Genomic DNA, 14,303 nt, shown 5'->3' on the forward strand with positions numbered 1-14,303 from the left:
AGAGATAAGCAAGGCAAGCTTTTCACACAAAGGTTGCTGATTTCCTGAAATGTGTTGCCACAGGAGGCAATGGAAGTGGACGCAGCAGCAGCAGTCAAGAAGCACCTGGCTGAATACATGAACAGGAAGGGAAGAGAGGAATGTGGATCCTGTGAATCAAGGCATTTTTAGCATGGAGGGTTAGAATGTGCAGGCATAGGCTTGGAGTGCTAAAGGGCCGGTTCCTGTGCTATGTTGTTCTTTGTTCTTAACAGAGGATTTTGTCTGGGTTGGGAAGTTAAAATGAAAGTCATGGTGCAGCTTGCAAACTGAATGGATTTTTTTTCTGCAGAATAATAGCCCAATCTGTATGTGCTATTCACTATGTGGTACAGTCCCCGTCATAAGCAGTGAGGACAGTAATTAAAATGTGTAAGGTACAAATGATTCATCATTTATTTTCTTCTTGCAAAAACTTGAAGATAGCCTGAAGAAAGATGTTATTTGCAGAATAGGTTATATGATACAGAAAATCATTGGCAAAGTATTACATTCTAACTGAACTAGAGGCTGAAATAAACTCTGACTGTCAGAATGAACACAGTCCCTATTTTTTCAGCAGGTTTAATTTTTAATAAAATGCATTCTGACATATTGAGCAAGTCAATAATCTTTTCCAGTCTGAACCTGCTGCTAAGAGTCCTGGAAGTGATGGTTTTCCCATGCACCACCTGATCTTGTGATTCTGTCTGGTGAGTTTGGGAGGTTGTTAGAATTACTGGCAGATGAATTAGATTCCCTACAGTGTGGAAACAGGTCCTTCGGTCCAACAAGTCTACACCGCCCCTTGAAGCATCCCACCCAGACCCAGACCCATCCCCCAATAACCCACACCCCCCTGAACACTATGGGCAGTTTAGCATGGCCAATCCACCGAGCTTGCACATCTTTGGACTGTGGGAGGAAACCAACACAGACAGAGGGAGAATGTGCAAACTCCACAGACAGTCGCCCAAGGCTGGAATCGAGCCCAGGTCCCTGGTGCTGTGAGGCTGCAGTGCTAACCACCGATCCACCATGCTGCCCGTATGAAGCCCATCTCCATTAATGCTCTCCGTATTTCTCAGTTTTCCCACAAAGAACACCTTTATGCAGCCCCAGATTTGGCAGCCAGTTCCTTTCACTAACGCTTAATACTGAACCAGTTCTATTGTTATAACAATCCAAGAGCTTTCATGGTCGCATTGTCCACTGTCTATCGCACAAATGATCAGATGTATTCAGTCCAGTTTTAAAGTTCTGCCTTTTTCTCTGTGGGTCACATTTTCTTCTTACTGTCTGTAATTCATTTTACAGGAAGTTGGAGCATTTGCAGTGAGTGAACTCAAATCTCACTGCAGATTCTAACGGAAATGTTGAATTCATCATGTCTTGACTTTCATGAGGCTTTGATCATGGAAGCCAAAACCAGTGTTCGCACTGAGAAACCGTGGAAATGTGAGGAATGTGAGAAGGAATTCAAATATCCATCTTCCCTGGAAAGTCATCAGTGTGGTCACACTGGAGAGAGACCGTTCACCAGCCCTGACTGCGGAAAGGGATTCATTTGATCACCCAGTCTGCTGACACACCAGCAAGTTCATATAAGAGAGAGGCAGTTCATCTGCTCTGTGTGCAAAAGGATTCACTCGCTCATCCCATCTGCTGACTCACCAGCACGTTCACACTGGGGAGAGACCTTTAAAAGATCCACACTCTAGGAATTGCGAGAAAAGTTCGAGAGAACTAATATCTCACATTAGTGAGAAACCATTCAGGTGCTCTCACTGTGCGACTCGGTTCAAGCGATCATCTAAACTCCCAATACACCAGCGCATTCACACTGGGGAGAGACAGTTCATCTATTCCATATGTAGGAAGCATTTCACTCACTCATCTGACCTGGTGAAACACCAGAAAGTTCATTCTAATGAGAGACCTTTTCAATGTTCAGACTGCAGGAAATGCTGTAAATGTTCTGGAGAACTGATGTCCCATCAACATGTTCACACTGTTGAGAGCCCAATAAGATACTCTCATGATGGGACTGGGTACAGATGAATATGTAACCTCGCTGTACACCAATGCAGCCACACAGGGGAGATACCATTCACTTGCTTCATGTGCAGGAAGAGATTCGTCAGATCATTGTACCTGCTGAAACACGAGCAAGTTCATTCTGGCCAGAGAATGTGGGAAATGGTATAAAGATTCTGAACAATTAGCCCCGTGAACTTGTTCACATTATTGAAATAACTTTGAATGTTCAGATTGCAGAAAATGCTTTAAAAGTTCTCAACAATTGATGATCCATTGATGTGTTGACACAGGTGAGAGACCATTCCAGTGCTTTCACTTACAAACTGGGTTAAGGTGATCATTTCACCTCATTGTATGCCAGTGATGTCAGACTGGAGAGAGGTTGTTTGCCTGCATTGAATGTGGGAAGGGATTCACTCAAACACCCGACCCCCTGAAACATGAGTGAATTCACAAATAACCACAGTGGTTGCATTTTGCTATGAGTTATGTTCGGTAATGAACACATTTCATTGTTGTCTGTTTCTACTGTTGTTAAATTGACTTTCCTGAAAATATAGGTTTTTATTTTCTGGATAAGCGTCAAATAAATTAGCTTTGTATTTAACACAAAACTTACATTTTGTTTTCAAATGTCCCAAGCACAAGTTAGTTTCTTTTGGCCTTCTTAACGAGAGGATTCAGATACAGGAGCAGGAACGTCCTTCTGTGATTCCACAGGTCTCAGTGAGCCCATAGCTGGATTCTTGTGTGCAATTTTGGTCTCATTATTCTTTTGGAAGAATGCTTTGGATGTGAAGGGAGTACAGTGAAGGTTGACCAGAATGATTCCTGTGATGACAGGACTGACATGTGAAGAAAGACTGGATCAGTTAGGACTATATTCACTCGTGTTCAGAAGAGTGGCCTTTTATAGAAACAAAGAATTCTGACAGGGCCACACAGGATAAACACAGGAAGGCTGTTCTCAATAAACAGGGTGTCCAGAACCATGGGTCAGACTTTTAGGATATGGGCATACATGGGAGCATAAAGATGGGATCCTAGTGTCTCTTTAACCTGTCATCGACAAGCTATTTAGGACTGAGATAAGAAGAAATTTCCTCACCTCTGGAATTATCTGCCACAGAAAGCACCTGAAGCCAAAACATTGAATGTATTTAAGAAGGATTTGGATATAATCCTTGGGGTGAAAGGGATCAGAGTATGGAGAGAAAGCAGGAACAGATGGATGATCAGCCATGATCATGTTAAATGGTAGAGCAGGCTTGAATGACCAAACGGCCGACCTCTATTTTCTTTGTCAATGGTTATTATTTTCCCTAATACTTTTTCTCTTCTGATCATTATTATGGTTCTTTCCTCCCCTTTTTGCTGCTGAGCTACTTAATTTTTTTGTAATGTTGTAAGTGTTCCCTACTGTGAAGATTGATTAAAATTATTTGTTTAACTCCCCTGCTCTTTGCTGGCTCCCCATTATCACTTACAAACCTCATTCTCTAAGGGGCCGATGTTCACAGTTCTCTTCTCTTTTTAGCTTTTGAAACACTTCATTGACCACAGTATGTTTTCTCCTGTTATGGTTATTTCCTCCCCTTTTTGCTGCTTGACTATTTTTGTGTATTTTAAAGTTGCAAGAATGCTCTGAATGTGAATATTATTGAAAAGTATTTGTTTAACTCTCCTGCCCTTTCCTAGCTCCTCAATGTTACCCTTTACAAAGCTCATTTTATAAGGGGCCGATGCTCACAGTTCTGTCCTCTCTTTATTTATTGAAATAATTAATCAACCACAATACACATTGTTCCTCCATAATCATCTACAAGGCCTTGTGTGGTGGCATTGTGAGAGAGGCCGAGCCACAACAATGTACAACAGTTCAATAATGTCTAACTGTATGCAAAAAAGGCAAGTTTCATCAAAGCTTTTTGTCTTGCACATTTCGGTTCATTCACAATAAGCACCAATGGAAAGGGAACAAACGTTTTATACTGTCATGACCTGACTGGGCGAATAATAGACTCTGATTGGTCAAGGCATTACCAGGAAAATGCACCAGTTAGATGATGACCAAACTTTGTTTAAATTTCACGCAGACAGATTGACTCTGATTTTTCAAAGCATCACTGGAGACCTCAACTAAAGAAGGGCTGGCCCCTGTCTGGTTGAGTTGAAGGAGGTGTTATTAATATTAATTGGGCACTATTAATATTTGAGCACTGTAACCACAAACTGGTTGGCTGTGGCTAATGCGTTATCTGTTGTGAAGAGACAAAAGGAAATGCTGTTTGCCAAAATCTCCCAACCTTTAGGTGGAGGTGAGGAATGCTGCTGAATGTGATTGTTAATATTATCTCCGAAGTGGAAAACAGGTGGACTGTTGCACTTAAGAATCAATTCCTGTGAAAGATAATGTGGGAACATCATGCTGGTAAGCCAGTCGCACATAGTGAGGGGATGGGCAGTGGGAGAAGACACAGTAAATGTGTAGCCCGAAACAGAATCTAAAATACATGCATGATTGGAGGCAGTGGAAGTTCGATAATGGCAGAGAGGTGATCAAGGAAAGCAAGGGTCATAAAGCCATACAGATGGACAGAGTTATACAGATTTACAGCACAGAAAGAGTGCCCTCCGCCCACCAGTGAAAGAGAGCAATAGATTAACATGGATTCAGATCCCAAGCAAAGGTGTCACTCCAGGTGCAGAGACATTGAACCTCTCCCAAATAACACAGGACAACAATAAAATCCCTAAATTATTAATGACTCATTAAAAAAATTTAGCCCTGAAACAGTCTTATTGATGACAATATTAAGATCTGCTGGAATCTGCAGCTGGAAAGATTTCAAAAGTTCCGTGTCAGAGAATAGTTTCAAAATTAAGGAAATCCCTTGGAATCGGGTGATGTAACTGAGGTTAATCCGTGGAAATTCTATGAGTTAGTTTGTAAAATCAATCTCCATCAGCCATAGCGAGCCATTCAGAAGAGATAATCATTTCAATTGATTTGAGTTTTCCTGTGTGTACCAGCCACTCTGAGCTCTGATAAAAGGAGTTTCAAAAATCCAACCGTCAGTCCAGGACAGATGTTCACAACATCCCCTCTTCATAGCTCAGGATGACTGACTATCCTCCCTGCTGTACAATATCCCTCAGCGTGGCCAGCAGTCACTCAATTTGAGGATAGCGTCTCCTCAGGGCCATAAGTTTCTATCCTAGGTTTTCATATGAATGAATCAGGCTTCTCCATCCACCCAACCAGACAATTGGCCACTTGCTCTTGCTGCAATCCTAATGTGTCTGAATGAAACCTAGAAACAAAACCCTGTTCATTGCCATTGAGAAATCTGAACCACCTTGCTGTTGTACTCAAAGGCACTAATAATAAAACACAATATCGTAGGGTCTAATAAATTCTCGTTTAATCTATCCTTCTACATTCAATTACTTATGCACATATATACCCAGGTCATTCTATCCTTGCCACACCTTTAGAGTTGCACCTTTTATTTTATATTGCTGATGTACATTCATCCCATCAAAATGTGTGGCCTGACACTTCTCCACATTGAAATTCATCCACCTCTGATCCACACACCCCACTAACTTTACACAAGTTTCCAGAAAATTATGAGAGGCATTGATTGAATGGAGAGTGAAGTATTTTCTCAGGTGAAAATGTCAATTACTATGGGACCTAAGTTTAAGGCAAAAGGGTGTATGTTTAAAGGAGATGTAAGAGGCAAGCGTTTAGACAGAGGGTTGTAAGTGCTTGGAATACACTAGTAGAGGGGGTGGTAAAGGTGGATATGAGAGATAGGTGAATAGGCAGAGAATAAACTGATATGGATTGCACAGAAACAAAAGGTTTTTAGTTTCGAAAGGCATCATGTATCAGCACAGTCTTGGTGGCCCAAAGTACCTGTTCCTTTGCTGTGTTGTTCTTCTTTGTACCATTCTGCTCACATTTTTCTCTGTTTCTGAATCCTAACGTATGCACAAATATTGATCCTGTCCCCTGTAGTCCTATGTTTAGAGCATTAATATATATTTGGAAAACACAAGGGTCTCAACATCGCCACCGAGGGAATTTCAATAGATTCATTCAACTATCCCAAAAAATATCCAAAGCCACTGTTGTATTTCCTTTCTCTCAGCCAATTTTGTACATGGATTGTTATTGTAGTTATTTTCCCCAAATACATAAACTCACGGGTCAGCTCAATAACATTGAATCACATACTTTCTGGAAGTCTTGGACAAACATGAACTGTATTCCTCTGATCAACCCCATATTTCACACGTTGAAAAGAAAACGTAGGTCATTAACAGCAAGTTAACTAACATCATGTCTCCTGGAGAAATGTATGGCAACTTCCCATGAATTGACTGATCTTTGCCCATGTAACTCTTCATTTTGCCTTCACCGTTGCGTCTACAAGTTTCCAAGCACCCGAAGTAAATTGGCTTGTCTGTAACAGTTGGATATATTCTTGCAACTTCTGTTTAACAAATGACTAAACTTTGCAATTTCCCTGTATTCCAGCACTACTCTCGATAAACTTACAAATTCAGCAAAGTTTCTGGTCGCCTCGAGCAGACTTTGAAAGTAGACATGGAGACCCCCAGTGAGACAGTTCTCATTCTTCCATGTGGCTCACGATCTCAGAAGATACCCATTTTTGAAAAGCCTGATTGGTATTTTCTTGCTGCTGAATACCATGGGATTGTTACAGCTCCACTTGTCTCACGTTCAAAGCCATTTTCAAAACTTAAACACAAGCACAAGACTGATGAATGTAGAAGGAGTAATGTGCACTGAGCATATTCATCTAACTAGTACATGGGAGCATAAAGATGAGATCCTTGTGCCTCTCTAACCTGTCATCGACAACCCCATCACGTTGTAACACCTTGTGTCTTGTGTTCCTCCTGCTCGCTTTCCAGGTAAACATTGGATTTGCCATTGGCCTGCATTGGCATTGAGCACTAATTGACATTGGATCTGGCTGGGCTGAGGGAGGTGAAGGTGAGACAGGGCCAGAAGCAAAAAGAGATGCAAAATCGGAGTGTTGTGAATCAGTTGATTTCAGTGGGGACCGAGTGCTGTGATTTGCAGCCTGAGTTTCCCAGGAGTTACAGTGATTGGGCTAGTGTTTTTTTTTAAATTAAACATTTTCCTCAAGCATGGATTCCTTTTTGTAAACCATGCTGACTCTGCCTGGATCCGATCTGATCTGTACCACTCATAAACAAAATATTTTACTGTATTTCAGTACATGTGACAACAAATCAATCTATGCATCCCTCTGTTTCCCTCTCGGTCTGTCTGTTGATCTCTCTCTGTGTCGGTTCTACACTTTTTCTCTCCCTGTGAACCATCCACACTATTCTCCAAGAGCAAAAGCCTGTAAGCCCATCCCCATTCTGTTAAGCTAGCAATGGCCTGTCAACACATCTCCACTGTTCTCCTATCAATGACCTGTGAACACGTCTGCATTCCCTTCTTCTTGCAACAACTTATTAACACATGACCAGTCTTTTCTTGTAGCTACAGCATGTGAAACATTCCCAATCTGTTCCCCCAGCAACAATCTGTGAGCCCATTGCCACTGTGTTGCCCGAGTCAAGGCCTGTGAGCAGATCCTTAGACGGTTGCCCTTGGAAAGGCCTATGAATCCATCCCCACTCTGATCCCCTTGCAACAGGCTCATACCCATCCCCAATTTCATTGCAAATGTCTGTGACCACATCTCCACTGTACCCCAAGCAACAACCTGTTGAACATCCACAAAATGTTCTCGTAGCAACAACGTGTGAACTGATCCTGCCTCTGTTCCCTTAGTAACAGTCTGTCAGCCAATCCCTACTCTCTTCCCCGAGCAACGGCCTGTGAAACCACCTCCACTCTGCTGCACTGACAACTGCCCGTGACACCGTTCCCAATCTGCTCTGCCAGAAACAGTCTGTGAAACCATCAATACTGTATCACTTGCACCAGCCTGTGAACCAATCCTCACGCTTTTGCCTTAGCACCAGACTTTTCAACCATCTCCACACTGTTCTCCTAGCAGTGACTTGGGGACACAATCCCAATTTAGTTTTATAGCAATAGTCTGTGATCCCATCCCCATTCTGTTCCTCTAGCAATGGCCTGTGAGCCCATCTTAATCTTGTTCCCCTCGCAATGATCTGTTAACCCACTCCCACTTGTTCTCCTTGCAATGGCCTATGAACCCATCCTAACAATGTTCCTCTAACCATAGACTACAAACCCATCCCACACTCTGTTCTCCTAGCAGCGATGTGTGAACGTATCCTGAAACTGTTCTCATAGAAAATGGCCTGTTAACTCATTCCCACACTATTATACCGAGGGATGGCCGGTGAGCCCATCCCCATTCTGTTGTGCTAGCATAGGCCAGAGAACCCTTCCTTAGTATGTCCCTGTGCAGCAGCCCGTGAATGCATCCTCTGTTCTCCTCGCACCCCCGCTCTGTTCTACCAGCTATGGCCTTTGAACACAGCCCCACACTGCTGCTTTAGCAATGACCTAGTAACGCATTCCCACTCTGTTCTCCTCGCCTTGGCCTGTGAACCCATCTTCATTCTGTTACCCTAGCATTGACCTCTGAACCCATCCCCATTCTGTTACCCTAGCATCAACCTGTGAATTCATCCCCACTCTGTTCTCCTTTTAACAGCCTGTGTACAGTGGATAGGGGGAGATTTGAAGGATGGAGGGGAGAAGGGGATTTATAGAAAGCTGTGAGAGAGACAAGAAGCTGGGAATATGGAGGCAGAGGAAGGCAGTAAAATCTGTGGGATCAGACTGTGTAGCAGCCCCATTTTTGCCCCTTTGTCTCCCCAAGTCCCAGCCCAGAGCTCACGCCCTTGTGGTCCAAACTCCAGAGACTGCCTGAGCCCCACAATTCATTTCCCCTGTGAGCATGTGAGTGTGTAAGTGAACGACAAGGACACTGGATGGTTGATTATAATTCTCTCAGTCTCGGTCTCTCTGGTCCCAGCTCCTGTCTGACGATTCCTCACTGCAGAATGATTTGATTCTCTGACTCTGCATCATCGAGTTTCAGCTCCTGAATAAAATCTCCTTGGGGGTGGAGGTAAGACAGAGAGAAATGAAAATGGATTAAAATTTTTAAAAAGCACCGAAAGCACAGCAAAATCTCACCGCTTGCTGCTTCAGCAATGTGAGACATTCCCCACCCAGCACAGCAAGATCCCACTGCTGGTTGTCTGAACACCCACAACCTCACAGTCTCCTCACCTCACCCCACCCCGCCCTCCCCACCTAAACACCAGCACAGCTCCTGATTTTAAACCCAGAGAGAGAACGGGGAACAGGAAGATGTCTCAAACTGCCTCAGGACTGTCCCAGTGTTTCTGTTTGAGGGGAAGGGCAGGAGAGATATTTACTCCAGGGCTGGGATTCACACCCCCTCACACATCCCCCATCCCCACTCCCAGAATCTGTGCGCCTCACTCTGTCTGCAAGCTTCAGTGTCAGATATCTGCTCGCCTGCCCCAGCACAGAAAGAGAGAGACAGAGTCAGAGATGGATGAGTGTGGGGTGGGGGGAACGGAGAGAGAAACAAACAGACAGAAATTGATCAAATCAAAGCCAAGATGTTTTGAAACAAAATAAACAGAAACAAAGGCAATCCCACCACTGACTGACCTCCAACATTTCACCATTTTATCAGCACTTTCCCCTGGTTTTGAGCTCAGCGAAATGGAAGAGATTTCAACTGGGATCAAGGGGCAGATGCTTTCTGACTGCCCCCAGGGTTTATTTCCTGAGAGGCTGGGCAGTGACTCAGTGGTGGGGAGTCACTCCCCAGTGCCTGTGTCTCTGTCCCTCTCCATCTCCACACTCAGTGTTTAACCTGTCCCCACCAGCTTGTTCTCTGACACTCTGGCGAGGCAGTAAAAAAAACACAAAGAAATGACCAATGTTCCCCTCTGCCCACTCCCATGAACCAGGCACAAACCTCTTGCCCACTCCACCCGGGATTGGTGCTGTTTCTACATGAAATATTAATGATGAACCTTCCAAAGTGTCCAGTCGCCTGTCTCTCTCCCTCCCCGTCTCTGTCTCTGTCCCTATCCATGGATCCATCTCTGTTGACTTTCTCCTGCTCGAGAATCGATCAATGTCCCTCACTCTCTCCATTTCCTCCATGCTTCAGTAGCAATGCCCTCTCCTGCCTCACGTTTGCCATGTGTTCCCATCTCCCCACTGTGCCTTGTGGGCATTTGCAATGTCAGTGTCACATTTTGGAGGTTGCAGGGGTGAGGGGACGTGGGTTGGCTCTGGGCTGCGGGAGCGGTGGGGAAAGGAAGGATGACATACCAACTGAGTACACTCACTATCAGGCCATCAGCAGACTCAGCCCAGGGCCCTTTGGACAGCCTCGCGTTGCACGTGAGGGTGACCTGCAGGCTGCAGTGGTGCACAGTAAGATCCCACCGGCAGCTATGTGTGGGACTGCTGAGGGACTCCCTCTACACCTTGTCTGAATCTGGTCCAATGCCTCCACAGGCTGCAATGTGTAAACAGGCCCCTCCCCCACTGAACCCGCCTAGAAATATTACACTCCCCCATTTCAACTTTTGAGCAGAGTCGGACTGAACACGGGAATTAGCCTCTCACCACCACCTCCCAAGATTCTGTACCAAGCCCCCTCAAATATGCCCACCTCTACCTGTTCAGCTGTATTCCTTTTCACCCCAACACTCCCATCATCACCCCAACCCCACCTCCACACTTCCTGCTGTGCAGGGTCCCACAAACAGCAAAATGTGAAAATGGCCACACGTTGATGGAGGAGCTTAACTCATCCTGAACACTGGTGTAGAGGGAGTTGGGGGGTGGTGTGGGGGTGTGGGATGTCAAACCCTGCAGTTTCTGCCCCTTTGTAATACTGAGCCCCTCCCCTGACCCAGAGCCTGCACTGACACTCCAACTCTCTCTCCCCCACCCCTCCCAGAGATCAGAATAAGGTCCCAGTCAATGGGAACAATTCCCTCCATTCACCCCCAAACCTCACAGACAGGCCGAGAGGGGCCAAGAGGTGGGATTGGGACTTGGTGTGGTGTGGGGAGGTCCTGGGATCCTAGTCTTCCTTTCCCACATCCTGGCATCGCCATCCTACCCACCCACCTCTCCATTAAAATGACAGTAAGTCCCAGCGGAGTTTCTCCCAGATATTCCAAGATGAAATGCAAGAGAGAAAACAGTTTGATGGATGGACAGGATATTCAGCTCACCCCTCCCCTCCCCTCCCCTATTGCCTTCAGCTCGCCAATACACTTCATTCGAGTGGTGCCTGTGAGATGTTATTGGGATAACATCCCATTGATGTCTATACTCCTATAAATTAAAGTCTTTTATCTACCTACACAATGGTATGCAGGCACGACCCTGAAGCTTACTGCCCAGCTAGGAATTCAGTGTAATGCTTTTGTAACTCCTTATCTTCTCACACATCGGTATGCAGGCACTGTGTTAAGCTTTCTGACTGAATTAAAATCCAAATCAAACTGTTTGAAATAGGGTTAGGTGGGGAAATTTTGTAAAGGTGTGAAACCTCTGAAGCATGTCACTTCTGTCGCTGGCAAAGGGGCCAGGGCACTGATTTGGTTCCAGCCAGACACACTGGCAACTAGAAATCAGAATCTGTCCCAGACAGCAACTCAAAATCGCCTCCTGCCATGAGCAGCTACTTCACAAGCAATCGATACTATATCCTGGTCTTTTATGTTGTTGATGTAATAATTGTTTGGTATCCTGTTTTTGTCTGTTGTAGTAATTGTTTTATGTATCATGTCATTGGAGGTTGTGAAATAGTTTTCTGTATCATGTCTTTTGTAAAGTATAAAAAGCAGGGACTGTCCGGGGAGAACTCCTTGTGAGACTTTGCACTGTGTGCCGGGATGAGTACAGTGATTCTTCACAGCTTGTACTTGCTTGGTAAGAAAATGATTGGCGTTTTTCTAAACAGGTCAGTGTCTTGTTATTGCAGCACGTCCGTGAGGGTCTCCGAAAACAAACTTGACAGGTGGGAGGAGGTGTATTCTCGGTAGCTGTGGGAGTCAGTGGGCTTGAAATATATATCGGTTTTGAGATTGTTCCCCAAGATGGAAATAGAGGACCAGGAAGGTGAGAGAGGTGGTTAGAGATGGTCCAGGTGAACTTAAGGTTGGGGTGGAAGGTGTTGGTGAAGTGGGCGAACTGTTCGAGCTCCTCATAGGAGCACGAGGCAGCGCCGATACAGTCATCCATGTACTGGATGAAGAGGTACGGAAGAGGGATTGTTCCAACAAAGAGGCAGGCAAAGCTTGGGCCCATGCAGGTACCCATGGCCACCCCCTTTGTCTGTAGGCAGTGGGACGAGTTCACCAAAGCACATAATGGGGTCAGTGGAGGGGAACTGGTCAGACCTGCAGGACAGGAAATAGCGTAGGGCTTTGAGGCCATCTGTATGGGGTATGCAGGTGCTAATGTGGTATACTGCATCTGCTGTGCCCGTTGTGGCCTCCTCTACATCAGGGAAACCAAGCAGAGGCTTGGGGACCACTTTACAGAACACCTACACTCAGTTCGCAATAAACAATTGCTCATCCCCACCTCCCTAACCTGCTCTTCCTCTCACCTATCCCCTCCTCCCATCTCAAGCCACACCCCCATTTCCTACTTGCTAACCTCATCCCAACCCCTTTGACTTGTTGGTCCTCCATAGACTGACCCATCCCCTCCCCACCTACACTCACCTTTACCTGCTCCATCCCCACCTCTTTAACTTGTCTGTCTCCGCTCCACTTGTCTCCCACTCTCTCCCTGTTCGTTTCAGCATCCCCTTCCCCATTTCTGAAGGGTGTGGGCCCGAATACGTCAGTTTTCCTGTTTCTCTGATGCTGCCTGTCCTGTTGTGTTCCTCCAGCTTCACCCCGGCCCTTTTAAAGTTTCAAAGCTGTCGCGCATGCGCCCCGCGGATCACTGCCCCCAATAAAGATGGTGACGGTCACACGGGCCTATCGCCATCTGAGGCGTTGATTTGTTTTCTGCAAACGTGAGTCTGGGAGTTTCAAATGGGTGTGTTTTCCGACGTGCACTAACTGTTTGTAAAACTTCCAAACCCATACGAATATCACTTCCCTCCAGCTTTCTACCGTTTTGCTTTCTTTACTGTGGCCTGCTCTTACCTCAATTGCACAAATCTTGGTCTCAGCGAAGGATCTAGGCCCGAAACGTCAGCTTTCCTGCTCCTCTGATGCTGCTTGACCTGCTGTGTACATCCAGCTGCACACCGTGTTATCTCGGATTCTCCAGCATCTGCAGTTCCGGTTATCTCAGCGACTCTGCACCGCACTCGTGGATGATCACGTGGTTTTCACTGATCCCGCCCTCCCTTCATTCCGATTGGGCGACATCCGTCCGGTCATGCACGGCACACCTGTGCTCCTATTGGTCGCGCACTGACATCAATCAGCCAGACTTCACTGTGAGCTGGAGCATGCGCAGTGCTTTGTGTTATTGTTGGGAGCAAATGAACGTCGTCGCAATGTTGCATTTTGAGACGAATGAGACTGAAAACTGGATCTGTCTTTTTACCTTCACAGATGCTGCCAGACCTGCTGAGCTTTTCCAGCAACTTTGTTTTTGTTCCTGATTGACAACATCCCAGTTCTTTTGTTATTTTTTAATAAGTCGCGATTGAAAAGGCTTCCGGCAGCTCAAAGCTAAAGATACTTTTGATACCGCTCTGTCAGCCAATAGAGAAATAGCGGTGAAATAAGGGTAATAAATACAGGTCTAGCAGTCCTCAGGTAAGATGTAAAGGGAATAATTATGAATATGAAGAACATCACGTGGTGAAGTGAGGTGAGTGTTGTTCATATGAACTGTGATTGGGCAGAGAGGGAGGTTAATCAAAAAAGAACAAGCAGAAAAGAGATTCTCAAGAAAGGTCTGTGCAATGGAAAGCAACGAGAATCAGAAGATAAAAGCCCAACACAAGAAAAAGTTTGAAGACCGCGGCTGCAGAAACTCCAATAAGTTGTTTCACTGCTCTACTGCCTAGTTATTGACTTAAGCAGTATAATCCACATTCAACTGTAAGTAGCTGTCTGAGTTTGTCACTGTAGTTTACTTCATAACAGATAAACTCCACACTTTGTCTCAATAAAGCTGACAGTTGGTTCACCAATTAGTTCTGCTG

At 45.2% G+C, this 14,303-nt stretch overlaps 1 long non-coding RNA gene across 1 annotated transcript; it reads right to left on the bottom strand.

The window, feature by feature from the left end:
• Window positions 1–3,804: 3,804 nt before the first annotated feature.
• On the bottom strand, window positions 3,805–13,546 carry LOC132210166 (uncharacterized). Its single transcript, XR_009446403.1, has 2 exons — window positions 13,288–13,546; window positions 3,805–9,172 (listed from the first exon to the last, which is right to left on the bottom strand). It is a non-coding gene; the product is annotated as an uncharacterized LOC132210166 (long non-coding RNA).
• Between the last annotated feature and the right edge of the window lie 757 nt (window positions 13,547–14,303).

This window comes from Stegostoma tigrinum, chromosome 11 (genome assembly GCF_030684315.1).
Source record: "Stegostoma tigrinum isolate sSteTig4 chromosome 11, sSteTig4.hap1, whole genome shotgun sequence".
NCBI lineage: Eukaryota > Metazoa > Chordata > Chondrichthyes > Orectolobiformes > Stegostomatidae > Stegostoma > Stegostoma tigrinum.